Consider the following 12,676-nt stretch of genomic DNA (forward strand, 5'->3'; position numbering starts at 1 on the left):
GAACCTCCTGTAATAACCCGTGAGTCCTAAGAAGGCTCTCACCTGAGTTTGGGTTTTGGGCGGCGCCCAAGCCAGGATGGTATCAATCTTGGGTTGCAGGGGGGCAACCTTGCCGCTCCCTACTTGGTGCCCCAAGTACACCACCGAACCCTGCCCAATCTGGCACTTACTGGCTTTGATTGTGAGGCCTGCTCTGCGCAGGGCCAACAACACTTCCTGGAGGTGGCGCAAGTGTTCCTCCCAGCTGGCGCTGAACACTGCGATGTCGTCCAGGTAGGCGGCACTGAAATCCTCCAGTCCAGCCAAGACCTGGTTGACCAACCTCTGGAAGGTGGCAGGGGCATTCTTCATCCCAAAGGGCATCACCCGGAACTGGTATAGCCCATCTGGTGTGGAGAATGCGGACCTCTCCTTTGCCCCATCAGTCAAGGCGATCTGCCAGTACCCAGACGTTAGATCAAACGTACTAAGGTACCGGGCAGCCCCCAACCGATCTATGAGCTCATCAGCTCGGGGGATGGGGTGCGCGTCAGTCTTCGTGACCGAATTGAGTCCTCGGTAATCCACACAGAACCGGAGTTCCGGTGAAGCACCAGGTGCTGCAGCCTTCGGGACCAAGACCACTGGGCTGGCCCAAGGACTGCTAGAGGACTCAACCACCCCTAACGCAAACATCTTGGAGACCTCCTCCTTAATGTATGCTCGAACCTTGTCAGTCACCCTGTAAGCCTTGTGCTTCACAGGAGGGCTGTCTCCGGTGTCAACGTCATGGACACACCAATGAGTGACACCCGGAACCAAGGAAAACAGATCCGGGAATTGTCCCAACAGGTGGCGACAATCCTGTTTCTGCTCAAGGGTCAGTGTGTCAGAGAGGACCACACCATCCACTGACCCGTCTTGCTCTTTAGCACACAGGAGGTCAGGAAGAGGCTCACTCTCCTCCTCCATTCCAGCATCTGTAGCTAGGAGCTTGCCCACTTCGGACCTTTCTAAGTGGGGCTTCAAACGGTTGACATGCAGGACCCGCAAGGGGTTCCTGGGAGATTTCAAGTCCACCAAGTAGGTGACATCGCTCTTCTTCTCCACAACCTTAAACGGTCCAGTCCACCTGTCCTTGAGCGCACAAGGTTCCATAGGGGACATGACCCACACTTCTTGACCAGGCTGAAGCTCTACCAGAGTGGCATTCCGGTTGTACCATCGCTTCATCTCCTCCTGGCTGGCCTCCAGATTTGCCTGAGCAAGTTCTCTGAAGCGCCGAGTCTGGTTCCGAAAGGCCAGCATGTAGCTGTATACATCCTGGGGAGGTTTCCTGGGAGATTGCTCCCAGCCTTCCCTGACCAGACTCGAAGGTCCTCTTACCGGGTGACCGTACAAAAGCTCAAAGGGGCTGAACCCTAGAGACATCTGCGGCACCTCTCGGTAAGCAAACAACAGGCATGGCAAGAGGACGTCCCATTTCCGCCTCATTGGTTCTTCAAGACCCATGATCATGCCTTTAAGGGTCCGGTTGAATCTCTCAACCAGCCCATTTCCTTGAGGGTGGTAAGGAGTGGTGAACTTGTAGGTTACCCCACACTCCTTCCACAGAGACTTCATATAGTTCGAAATGAAGTTGGTGCCCCGGTCTGACACCACCTCTCTGGGGAAGCCCATCCGGGAGAAAACACCCATCAGTGCCCGTCTGTTGCCCAGGGCTGTCTTGGGGTCCAGGGGCCCAACAATGTCAATACCCACCCGGTCAAAGGGGGTACTGACCACTGGAAAAGGTTGGAGGGGAGCCTTCTGCTTCCTTCCGCTTTTCCCACTTGCCTGGCAAGTGTGACAAGTCTTACAATGGATGTCTACATCCCTGCGCATCTGAGGCCAATAAAAATGGGTGACAAGCCGGTCATAGGTCTTGTCCTGCCCCAGATGTCCAGCTAACGGAACGTCATGAGCCAAACCCAGTAGGAAGGCTCTGAAGCGCTGGGGTACCACCAGCACACGGGCTGACCCAGGCTCAGCAGCCTTAGGCTCGCTATACAGGAGGTCGTTCTCCCAGTACACAAAATGTGACCCTGACTGATCACCTGAGGATTGGGCTGAGGCCTGCTGCCTCATACCCACAAGAGAAGGGCACACTTTCTGTTCGGCACAGAATTCCTCCCTGGAGGGGCCACCATCCTGCTGCCAATGGGTCAGCTCGGGCAGGTCTCCCAGTTCGGCAATTTGTTCCCCTGTGGGCTCCAGGGCATCCCCCTCAGGGTCTACCTCCTCCTGGACCACGGGAACTATGGGGGCCGGTTTCCCGCGCCTCCTGCCCCTTCCCTTCACAGCTGGGTCCTGGGCCGTGCTTTCAGGCTCCGGGACCCCATCAACACCCTTACTCGCTGTCATCGATCGAGTGGTTGCACACACCCACTCTGGCACGCCCAACATTCTCAAATGTGTCTCCCTCTCCACCTTAGCCCAAGGGGAGTCTTCTAAATCATTGCCCAGGAGACAATAGACAGGCATGGCGGGCCTCACAGCAACTTGAAGAGTACCTGAAACTCCCCCCCATTCAAAGGAAACCTGAGCTACCTCACACTGTTTCTGGGAGTTGTCAGCAGCTATCACAGGGTAGAATGCGTGGGGAACCACCTGCTCTCTGGACACCAAGTGACACTTGACAGCTGTCACACTCACTCCGGTGTCTCTGAGAGCTTTCACTCTATGGCCATTAATGGTCACCCACTGCCTATATTTACTAATGTTACTAGGCAGAGGGGGTGGAGGGACCATTTGCATGTCTCCCCCCCACCAGGGACAACCATCTCCTCCCCTCCCAGGGCTACACTCGTCAACTGACGGGGGGGGGGTGCACGCGGCGGTGCATTCGAATTCTTCTTGGGACACTGGGGGTCGTAATACCGGTGTCCCACCTGCCCGCAAACGTAGCAGGTTAGGGGGCCCCTATGAACAGGTTTACCCGTCGGGGCCCCTGGCTTCTTCTCAGGGGGAGGCTGGGAACCTTTCCCTTGAGGATTACTTTGGGGCCCTTTCTGGGACTCCTTCTGTTTACCCTTGTCCCCCCCACTCTTCTGCTGGGGACCCTGCCCACCTTTGGCTGAGTCTCCCACTGGACCCTTGTGGACCCTGGTACTGACCCAGCGGTCCGCCTCCTCAGCAAGTTTTCTAGGGTTAGATATCTTGCTATCAATAAGGTGCTGGCGCAGCTCTGGAAAACAGTTATTAGACAAATGCTCCCAAGCAAACAAATCATAAAGAGCTTCATAACTTTCCACTTTGCTGCCCTTTACCCAACCATCCATGGCTCTGCAAAAATAAGACACATATTCAACCCACGTCGTACCAGGCAACTTCTTACATTCTCTAAAAGCTTGTCTGTACTTCTTGGGGGTTAGGCCATACCGCAACATTAAAGCATCTTTCATATGAGCATACGACATCCTATCCTCAACAGGCATGTCTAACAGGGTATCTCTCCCCTCATTCACAAAGTGACCCCACAACCCCGCTCCCCAATTCTTCTCAGGGACCTGGTGGGCCAACAATGCTAACTCATATGCTTTAAACCACTGACCAATATCTTTGTTCCTATGATAATCTTTTATCACATCTTTGGGAAAATAAAACCTACTTTCTGCAGGCCCAGATGGGATGCTGCCACCAGAGGAATTCAATTCTAACTTCTTAGCTTGGATGTCCAATTCCCTCAACTTGGTATCACGCTCCAAAGCTAACTTCTCTCTTTCAAAATCTAACCTTTTGGTCTCCAAATCAGCTTCTCTTCGACCTCTTGCATTTTCTAACTCCAACTGCCCATTTATCTTTAGCCTTGCCATTTCCATGTTGTATGCACGCTCCTTCACCCTTTCTTCTCTTTCTTCAGGGGAAAGACCTTTGGAGGAAACACTGCTTCCAGGAGAGGACTCAGGCCCATTCACTGGCACCTCCTCTTCCCCTTCCCCTGGCGGTACCACCACCGCATCAGAGGGATCTCTGGACTCCAACCAGGCCTCCAAAGGTTTGCGAAAATCCTCTTTCCTTTCGAGGCCTGTTGTAGGAACTTTAAACTGCTCGCAAAAGTGTTGCAGCTGCTTCTTCCTGTATTTCTTCATCTTTTTCCTATCAAACTCCTCCACAACAACAACAACAGGGGTAGTGAATCCGTTGTCACTCATGGTCAAAACTGGCAGTGTTAAAAAAATCAGGCTTCAGAAAAGCGGAGAACAAAAATAGAATCCTTCCAAATTAGATTGTGGCTGCGCTATTGTCTGCTTTCACTATGTAGCGCACACTAATCACTGCACATGGGTCATAAATGCAAAGTTCAAATCCTCACCGCTGACCCACCAAAGTTAGAATCGGCTGTCTCTAGTTGGCAGAGGTATGCACTTCTGACAAATAGGGACACACCTTTTCTAGTCAGGGCAAGGGGATCACACCCTTTGATAACCCCTGCTCACCCCCTTGGTAGCTTGGCAGAGCAGATAGGCTTATCTCGGAGGCTGTGCGTTAAGCATTTATGACCACATACAGTAATAAAGTGAATACACTACAAATGGACACGACACAGTAGTATTATAAAAATAAGTATTTTTATATAAGGCTTAGCACAAGACCAAATAATGACAAAAATATACACAATCTTGATAAATACTCTTGGAAGGGAAAAATAGTTCAAAGGTAGTTTCTTCTTTAGTACAAAGTCTTTTCGTATCAAGCAACTCTTCTCCTGGAAACACAGTTCTTGGCAACAAGGTAACCCACACGGGAGCTACACGACGTCGAGGCAAAGTTAATCCAAAGGTTCGGCGTCGACCGCGAGGAGCGCTACGTCGAGCCCGGAGTCACACGGACCCCCCACAACACAGTACCTTGGACAATGAAGCACACGATGATCAGCGGCGTAGAGTAATCCGGCGTCGCGTCTTCGGTGTCGATCAGGCCTCAGCAGGCGTCGTTGTCGATGATGCTGTTGCAAAGAGTTAGCAGCGCTCACGGCGTCGAGAGGGCACGAGGGCGATGCGATCAGCAGCAGTGCAGACACGAGGTCCCTTGGAGCTGGAGCCGAACTCACTACTCACTGGCGTTGCTGCTGGCGTCGATCGGGCCCGGCGGCCGGCGTTGAGGAAGCGGGACACTTGAGCCGTCACTCACGGTGTCGAGCTGGATTCGGCGACGTCCGTCGGCGTCGAGATTGCTGGTTTCAGAGGTGCTGGATTCACAGGTTCCAGCAAATAGCACTTGTAGCAGGTGAAGTCCTTTAGCCCTGTGACTTCAGCAGGAGACTGGCACTCTTCCAGTCCTTGGAGATTTTCTTAGCAAGCGTGAGAGTACACACACAGTTCCTCTCTCCTGGTTCCTTGGCAAAAATAAAGAAGCACTGCAGGATTCCCCCCAGCAAACAGCACACTGGCAGAAGGGGTAGGCAAGTCCTTAGATCAGCAGGCCTCTTGTCCTTGGTTACAGGGTTCCTTGTCAGAAGTGATCTGATTTCTTGGTTCAGGGGTCCTTCTCTTATACCCCTTCTCGGCTTTGATCTCTTTGTCCATGCAGGGGAATTTCCCAACATCCTGGGTCTGTTGTGGGTGGAGCCAGGCAGAAGCACCTGGCCTATTCATCGCGCAGGGCTGGGTCCTCAGACGCCCGCAGGAGGTGAAGCCAGCATTGTCACTGGCAGGAGCAGAGCTATCGGCCTCCTGGCAGGAGGTGGGGCTAGGATCGTCCATGGCAGGCACAGAGCCATCAGCCGCTTGGCAGGAGGTGGAGCCAGCATTGTATCAGGCAGGGCAGGCTATCAGCAACTACTCTCCCCCTACTCTCAACGCAAATGTCCCACTCATCCCAAACTGACTCATCCAGACCTGTGGAGCCACCCAGCTCTTGTCACACACACGCAAGACCAGCAGAAACCAGAAATGGTTAGACAAGAAAATAGACACTTTCTAAAAGTGCTATTTTCAAACCCAGAGTCCAAAAACCATCCACACCAACGGATGCGTAATTAAACCCCGAGTTCAGGGATACCAAACTCGACATTTCACCATGCTCCCCGAGTCAGCTAGGATCATAGCATTAATAATCCCGGCGGCCCATTCTAACTAATGGAGAGCAGGTTACCTTGCAATAGTGAAAAACGAAGATGGCTCTAATTCACTATTAGGACATGCCAACTTGGTCAGGCGTGTCCTACCTTATACTTACAATGCACCCTGCCCGTGGGCCTACCATAGGGGTGACTAACAGGAAGTCAAGGGAAGGCTTGAGGGGCTGGCAAGTAGGTATACTTGCGCAGCCCGCGTGACAGCACTAGGCTGCACGTGGGTCTCGCAATGACCGACCCGTAGACATTCTTTTACGAGGCCGCTCTTGTGGGTGGCACAACACGTGCTGCAAGCCCACGAGCGGCATTTGTATTTACAAGCCCCGGCACTCCTGGTGCACTAGACTAGGGACTGATAGTAAACCAAATAAGCCAAACATGGATACAATCGATACATCAATTTAACATAGGGAGCACTTGCGCTGTGGCACTGATCAGCAGTGGCACAGCGCCCAAAGCATATACCAGCAAAACATTGAAAAACAGTGGAGGCAAACAGAAAAAATGGAGGAGAGACTCAAGCCAATGATGTCAGGTCTAACACCTACATATCAATTTTGCATTCCAATAATTTCTGGGGCTACGGCAAGGTCGTTAACTGGTGTCAGATCCTTTACCCAGCTACGCCCTCACGTCTGAGTGCGCATGCGCAACAAGGGCCCGGTTACCGGGAGAGTTCGTCCCTCTCCTGGTTACACTGGTACTCTCCGTGAACTCCATTTAACCAAAAAGGAGGGCCCTTTCACTCGCGCCATATGCTGATGTCATAGTGTATGTGCGGGGTGGCTACCAGCCCGAGGAAAGCGTGACTCCCTCCCCCGCACCCTTCCAAGCAAGCGGATATCCTGCCCCTGAAGTTCTAGGAGAGACCAATGGCCCCTCCCCCAGGGCAACCCCATTGGATAATGGAGCCGCCCCCTAAGGACCTTAAATTGCTGCTTACCGATTATGACCTTACCGCCACAGGCCAGCATAGTTGACCTACTATCTGGCCCGACCAAAATCCCTTCACTGAAAGGTCATACCTACCTCGCGAAACCTTCTAACCATGCCAATATGTTCCTTACTAATAGGTCATTACCTGCCTCAGTCAAGTGGACCCTATCCCGTAGGTAGAACTGCTCTCCCCAAATGTACCCATGTGGGATATTCTGCAGTTGAGGTGTCGGAAACAGCTTCTCGATCTTGTTGTTGACCCTCTTTACCAAGTGATTCAACGCCCTAACTGATTCCCCTCCCCTGCACTGAAGTCTAGGTATCAAATGTGACCTCACTATGGTGCAACCCGGTAGCAACTTCGCCAGCCAACCCGACGCTGAGATAATCTCTTCCAACAAGACCCTTCTGCCCAGCGTCACCAATTCATTCCCCCCAGGTGCAGGATAACCTCTGAGGGCGGTGGGGTGTGTCTTTCAAGTAAGTCAGTAATGAAGCCCCTAAGTTGGCTAAGGCAGAGCCCCCCTCTGCCATGAAAGGAAACATTGAAACCCCCGCCTTCCGCCCTCCGTCTACACCCTCCTGAAAGGAAAAATGGTTTAGCACGCATCACATAAGGATGACCAACAACCCATACTACATGTGTCCTTCTCTTGCTTTCCTGCCGTTGCCGAGTTGTTGGTGGTTGCATTTGATGACCCTGTAGTAGTTTCCGTCTTGCGTCACAGGCCAGAGAAACTGAAAGATAAACATACACAAGGCAGGTGTCAGGGGGGTGTAATTGACCCTCACAACATGTGCAGCCGCACATAACGCTTATAGGCATTGGAATACCATCTCCCAATCCTCTTCACACTGTTGGCATGCAATCCTCTCGCAGTGGCCTCGGTGGCCGCCCCTATCCGGAAAGAATGTGTCCCAAATTCCTTGGGGTTCAGACCCGCTTTGGCGATTGACATTGCCAACACTCTTTGGAACTGAAACCTGGTCAAAGGGGTACCATCCGCATGTATTAACAATGCTCCCATTGCCACACCCACCCGTTGTCTGATGAACGCCTCGACGTGGACACTGGGCAGCACGGGTTGTTCGGCGCCCGGTGCAGCACCAAACTATCCCCCCTGGCCTCCTGATCAGTTTTGGATTTCTTAATGGTAACCCACATTGAGTCGCCCCGTATCGTAGTGTCTACCAACTGCAGGCCACCTAACCTGTCTAGTTTGTTGTTAGCCACTAGTTCACTTACCCGCAATGCAAACTAAAATGCCAGGGAAAAGGCAGCTTTAAATAGGAGTACCTCCCCCGAAGAGCTGCATGTGTCAGGCAGGGAAACAAATACCACTGTCAACCGTTCTAAACCTATTGGCCTTCTGCCATCGGCGGTGTTTGCCTGTAGGCGCCGCCACCCCTTCATCGTACCAAGAAGCTATTCGTAGGATCCCTTGCCCCCTTTGCCTGTGTGAAGAAAGAAACAGCTGCCTTGTGTCTGCTAGCTGTCGCAGCTGAGCGCCCCTCCTTGTGCAATGTGTCCATGTACCCAGTAAAGTTTGCCTCCTGATCCCATTTGGCCTCCCAATCCTGTCCCAGATAATTACAGTAAGACCTGAATGCCTCTTCGTAAGCTGTCCTGTTCTTGGGAGCTAGGCTGGCTGCCACGAGGTCCTGTAGTTGGGGGCACCAATCTGCCAACGTGCTGTTGGGAAGTGTGCTAGTGAAGCCTCTGCAGCTGGTAGGTGTTCCCTGAATACCTGCATCTTAAAGCGAGAAAGGGCGTCAGCTGCGTTATTCAAGACCCCTGGAAAATGTTTGGCCCTGAATTGCACGTTGAACTTCATGCATCTTAACACAATCTCCTTCATAAGGCGGAGTATCAACTTACACCGTGCTGCCTGTTGATTGATGCATTCCACTACAGTCATGTTATCCGACCAGAAAATCACGGATCGATTACACAATTGATCAGGCCAAACCCTTAAAGCAACCCATATTGGGAAGAGTTCCAGAAACCCAATGTTTGTTGTCAAACCGCTTTCTTCCCACCATTCGGGCCACTTTTGTGCCACCCACTTGTTGCCAAGTATGGCGCCAAACCCTACACTGCCAGCAGCGTCGGTCCATAGTCCTACCTCCGCCGAGGTCATGGGGGGCACCCCACACTACTCTGCCATTGAAATCCTCCAAGAATGCATATCATATCCGCATGTCCTGGCGAACCTTGACTGATAGTCTCGTGCGATGATGCTTGTCTCGCAGGCCCTTCATGGCCTGCGCAATTGAGCGGGGAAAATGGGCGCGCCATAGGGATGACCCTTAATGCAAAATTCAGCTGTCCCACAGTCTGCTGCAACTGCTGTAACGTGACTTTCTCCTTAACCAAACATTGTTGTAGGGCTGCCCTGAACTTCGCAATTTTTTCCTTGGGTAACCTGAAACATCCCTCAACGGAGTCCAATTTGATGCCTAAGAATTCCAGGCAGGTAGATCTCCCCACTGTTTTTCCTGGTGCCAGTGGGACCCCAAAAGCACGCATGAGCACGCAAAACTCACGCAATGCCCACGCAGAGTCCTGTGAGCCCGCCACCCACAGCGAAAGAAAATCTTCAAGGTAATGCATCACATGCAGGTGCCCTGTAGATTGTCTCAAAACCCATTCCAGGAAAGAACTGAATGTCTCAAAGTAAGCACATGATACAGAGCAACCCATGGGCATACACATGCCCGTATAATATTTGCCTTCAAAGGAAAAACCCAGCAGGTGTTGGTCAGATGGATGCACTGGCAGTAGTCTAAACACGGACTCAATGTTTGATTTTGCCATCAATGCCCCGGGGCACAATGTGCCTTGTACCTGCACAAGTTGGTGGCTCACAGGCTGGCCATATGCACCACGCAACTGTGACCGCAACACACCAGCTTGACTGGCTGCTTGGGCGAGCGTACTCTAGCCCGGTGGCCCTCCAGAAGCAGTGAAATGCAGGCCTGCCCGTGTCCTCGGTTCCTGCCGTCCACCGTGTGTTGTCCCGCAGTCCGGTTGTGCCGCAGTCTGGTCCGCTGTACTCGTGAAAGCAGAAAGTTAAAGACAATTCCTATACTCGTGAAAGCAGAAAGTTCCTGCTTGAAAAACAGTGACCCTAGTAATGGTCGGCTCTCAACAACAAAAACCGCCTCAAAACTAATATTGTTAGCGTAACCTTAATGCACCAGCAATAAATGTGCGCAATTCAGCTGCCTACTGTGTTTCAGAAATATCCACTTTTTGCCTTGTGCAAAATTCGCCCTCAATTTACCCCAAAATAGCACCTGGTCTCTGCTCGTAAAATGATCTGAAATATCCACCTTAAATGCAGCCCGGTCCCCTGATCGTATGAGGAGCTATCTTTGTGGTCTCCCCTTCAGGTCCTGCCCAGGTCGAATCTGCTTCGCCCCCCAACAAAGATCCCGATCTACCCTGTGCCCAACTGCCCTCTCCGGGGCTCGAACTCAGGACCACACTTTATGCAGGCGACGCGCCAAGGAAGGCGGTGCTTGAACCCAGCCCTTGTAATTTATGCAATAACGCGCGAACGTGAGGCACACGATACAAAGCCTCTCGTCGCCCCGATCGCTGCTACCACTGCATCGATGTTATAGCCAGGTATGCTTTAAAGATTGGCCGACATTCAAGCACACGAACACAGGACCGGTGCACCAAGCAGGGAGAACCCTGGCAGTGAACTCACCCAACAGAAACCCCTGAACCCGCTTCCAGAAGTATGTTTTCACGGGTAGTTACTAATGTTGCTGCCGAGAACCTACTAATCCATAATCCCGGCGGGAATAACAGCCTGCGGCATCCGGAGCTCCTTCAGCTTTCCCCGAGTCCTGTTCTCCGCCGCCGCGCTCTCCGATCCTTCCTTTCCTCGAGGACAAAGCTCTCCCACGAAAGGAACCTGAAATGAAAAAACGAAGAAAAAATTATCAGCCCCACAGCGGGGTGAGGAGCGAGCTTGGGGAGCGCGGGTACAAGAAAGCACCCCCCAGGCCTCTTAAACCCCCCTGGTCCCGCCCCTTGACCCGGAAGCACTCACACCGCTTCCGGGTCAACGGTGGGACCCACCAATCAGGAGGGGTGGGGGGGCCGGGCCCAGCCATGTGTGCGTGGTGGCCGAGCGACCCCCCCTTTCCTATCCCAGGGACATATTTATTAACAGATGGCCTTTGATTTTCTTAGCAACTTGCCAGATGTTTACACGCCATTGTAATCTATATCAAGAACCCAGTCACGAGACGCAAATCACTAAGGCACCTAGATGGGCTTTGATTTGAGGCAAGCTAAATACTGCCCCAGATCTTTAAGCCTACTCCTATGAATACTTAGACAACTATAATGTAAAGCCCGGTGTGGGGCCCCAAATCGAATACTGGGTTTACATAACCTTTTTTTAGCCGGAGGCTGTTTAAGTTTTTCTCTCCGCTATGCCTTCCATGAATATTTTTAATATTTATTTAAGAGTTTGGAGTGGTTATACCATTTTAATTCTGTTGTGCTCTAGCTAATGTATTACCATTCACGAGCTCACATGGGGTGTGTAGTATTTTTCACGTTTACAAATTTCATATGGCGTTAGGAGTGCAATTTTTTAAGCTATCAATATGTATGTATGTTTTATATAATTTCATGTCGATCTTGTTCCATATTGTGTGTTTTATGTTATCGTAATATTTTACACTGGCTTCGGACAAAACTTTTTAATGTATGCACTTGGTTTGCTGTTCTTTTATGGATTTCTTGCTAAAATCCGAATCTAGGGGCCGATTAGGATGGCGGACGGATTGCCCCCACCGGGCTAGCGGTAGCCACCGCCGGCCCGGCGGGGGCAATCCGTCCGCCATCCTCACTGAAAAGACCCCCCTCCACATTAGGATGGCTGGGGGGTCCACGGCAGACGGGAAGACCGTCGGCCGCTTTTCCGCCTGGCGCCTTCTCGACCAGCGGAAAAAGTGTGTACATATGGTGGCAGTGTCTGCGAGACACCGCCAAACATATTACGATGCCTGCGGTCCTATGCTTTTTCCCGGTGGCATTGCCGCCGTAGAAACGCATATGGTCTTTGCTTTGGAGGCCCGTTGCGGGCCCCCAGGGTGTAGGGGGGATGGGAGTGCACATGGGGAGTAACTATGGTACCCCCCTGTGTTTCAAAGTACAACATGGCATGTCATGCTGTGCTTTGAAACGCAGGGGGAAACATGGTTCGGAGCCCTTCCAGCCGAAATCAGAATCGGCCCCTTAATGTAGACTGGAGTTGGAATAGTAAATTATATTTAATTAGTGTCCAGCACCTACCCCAATTTAATGTAGACTGGAGTTGGAATAGTACATTATATTTAATTAGTGTCCAACACCTACCCCAATTTAATGTAGACTGGAGTAGGATAGTAAATTATATTTAATTAGTGTCCAGCACCTACCCCAATTTAATGTAGACTGGAGTTGGACTAGTAAATTATAATTAATTAGTGTCCAACACCTACCCCAATTTAGGGGTCGATTCCGATCTCGGTCTGTTAGCCCTCCGAGATGTGTCAGTAGACTTACCTTACGGCCGAACAGTACCAGGAGCGGGACCGTACGGCCGAGGAAGTACGATGCGAAAAAGTGAGATT

The sequence above is a fragment of the Lissotriton vulgaris genome, chromosome 7, assembly GCF_964263255.1.
Source record: "Lissotriton vulgaris chromosome 7, aLisVul1.2, whole genome shotgun sequence".
Lineage (NCBI taxonomy): Eukaryota > Metazoa > Chordata > Amphibia > Caudata > Salamandridae > Lissotriton > Lissotriton vulgaris.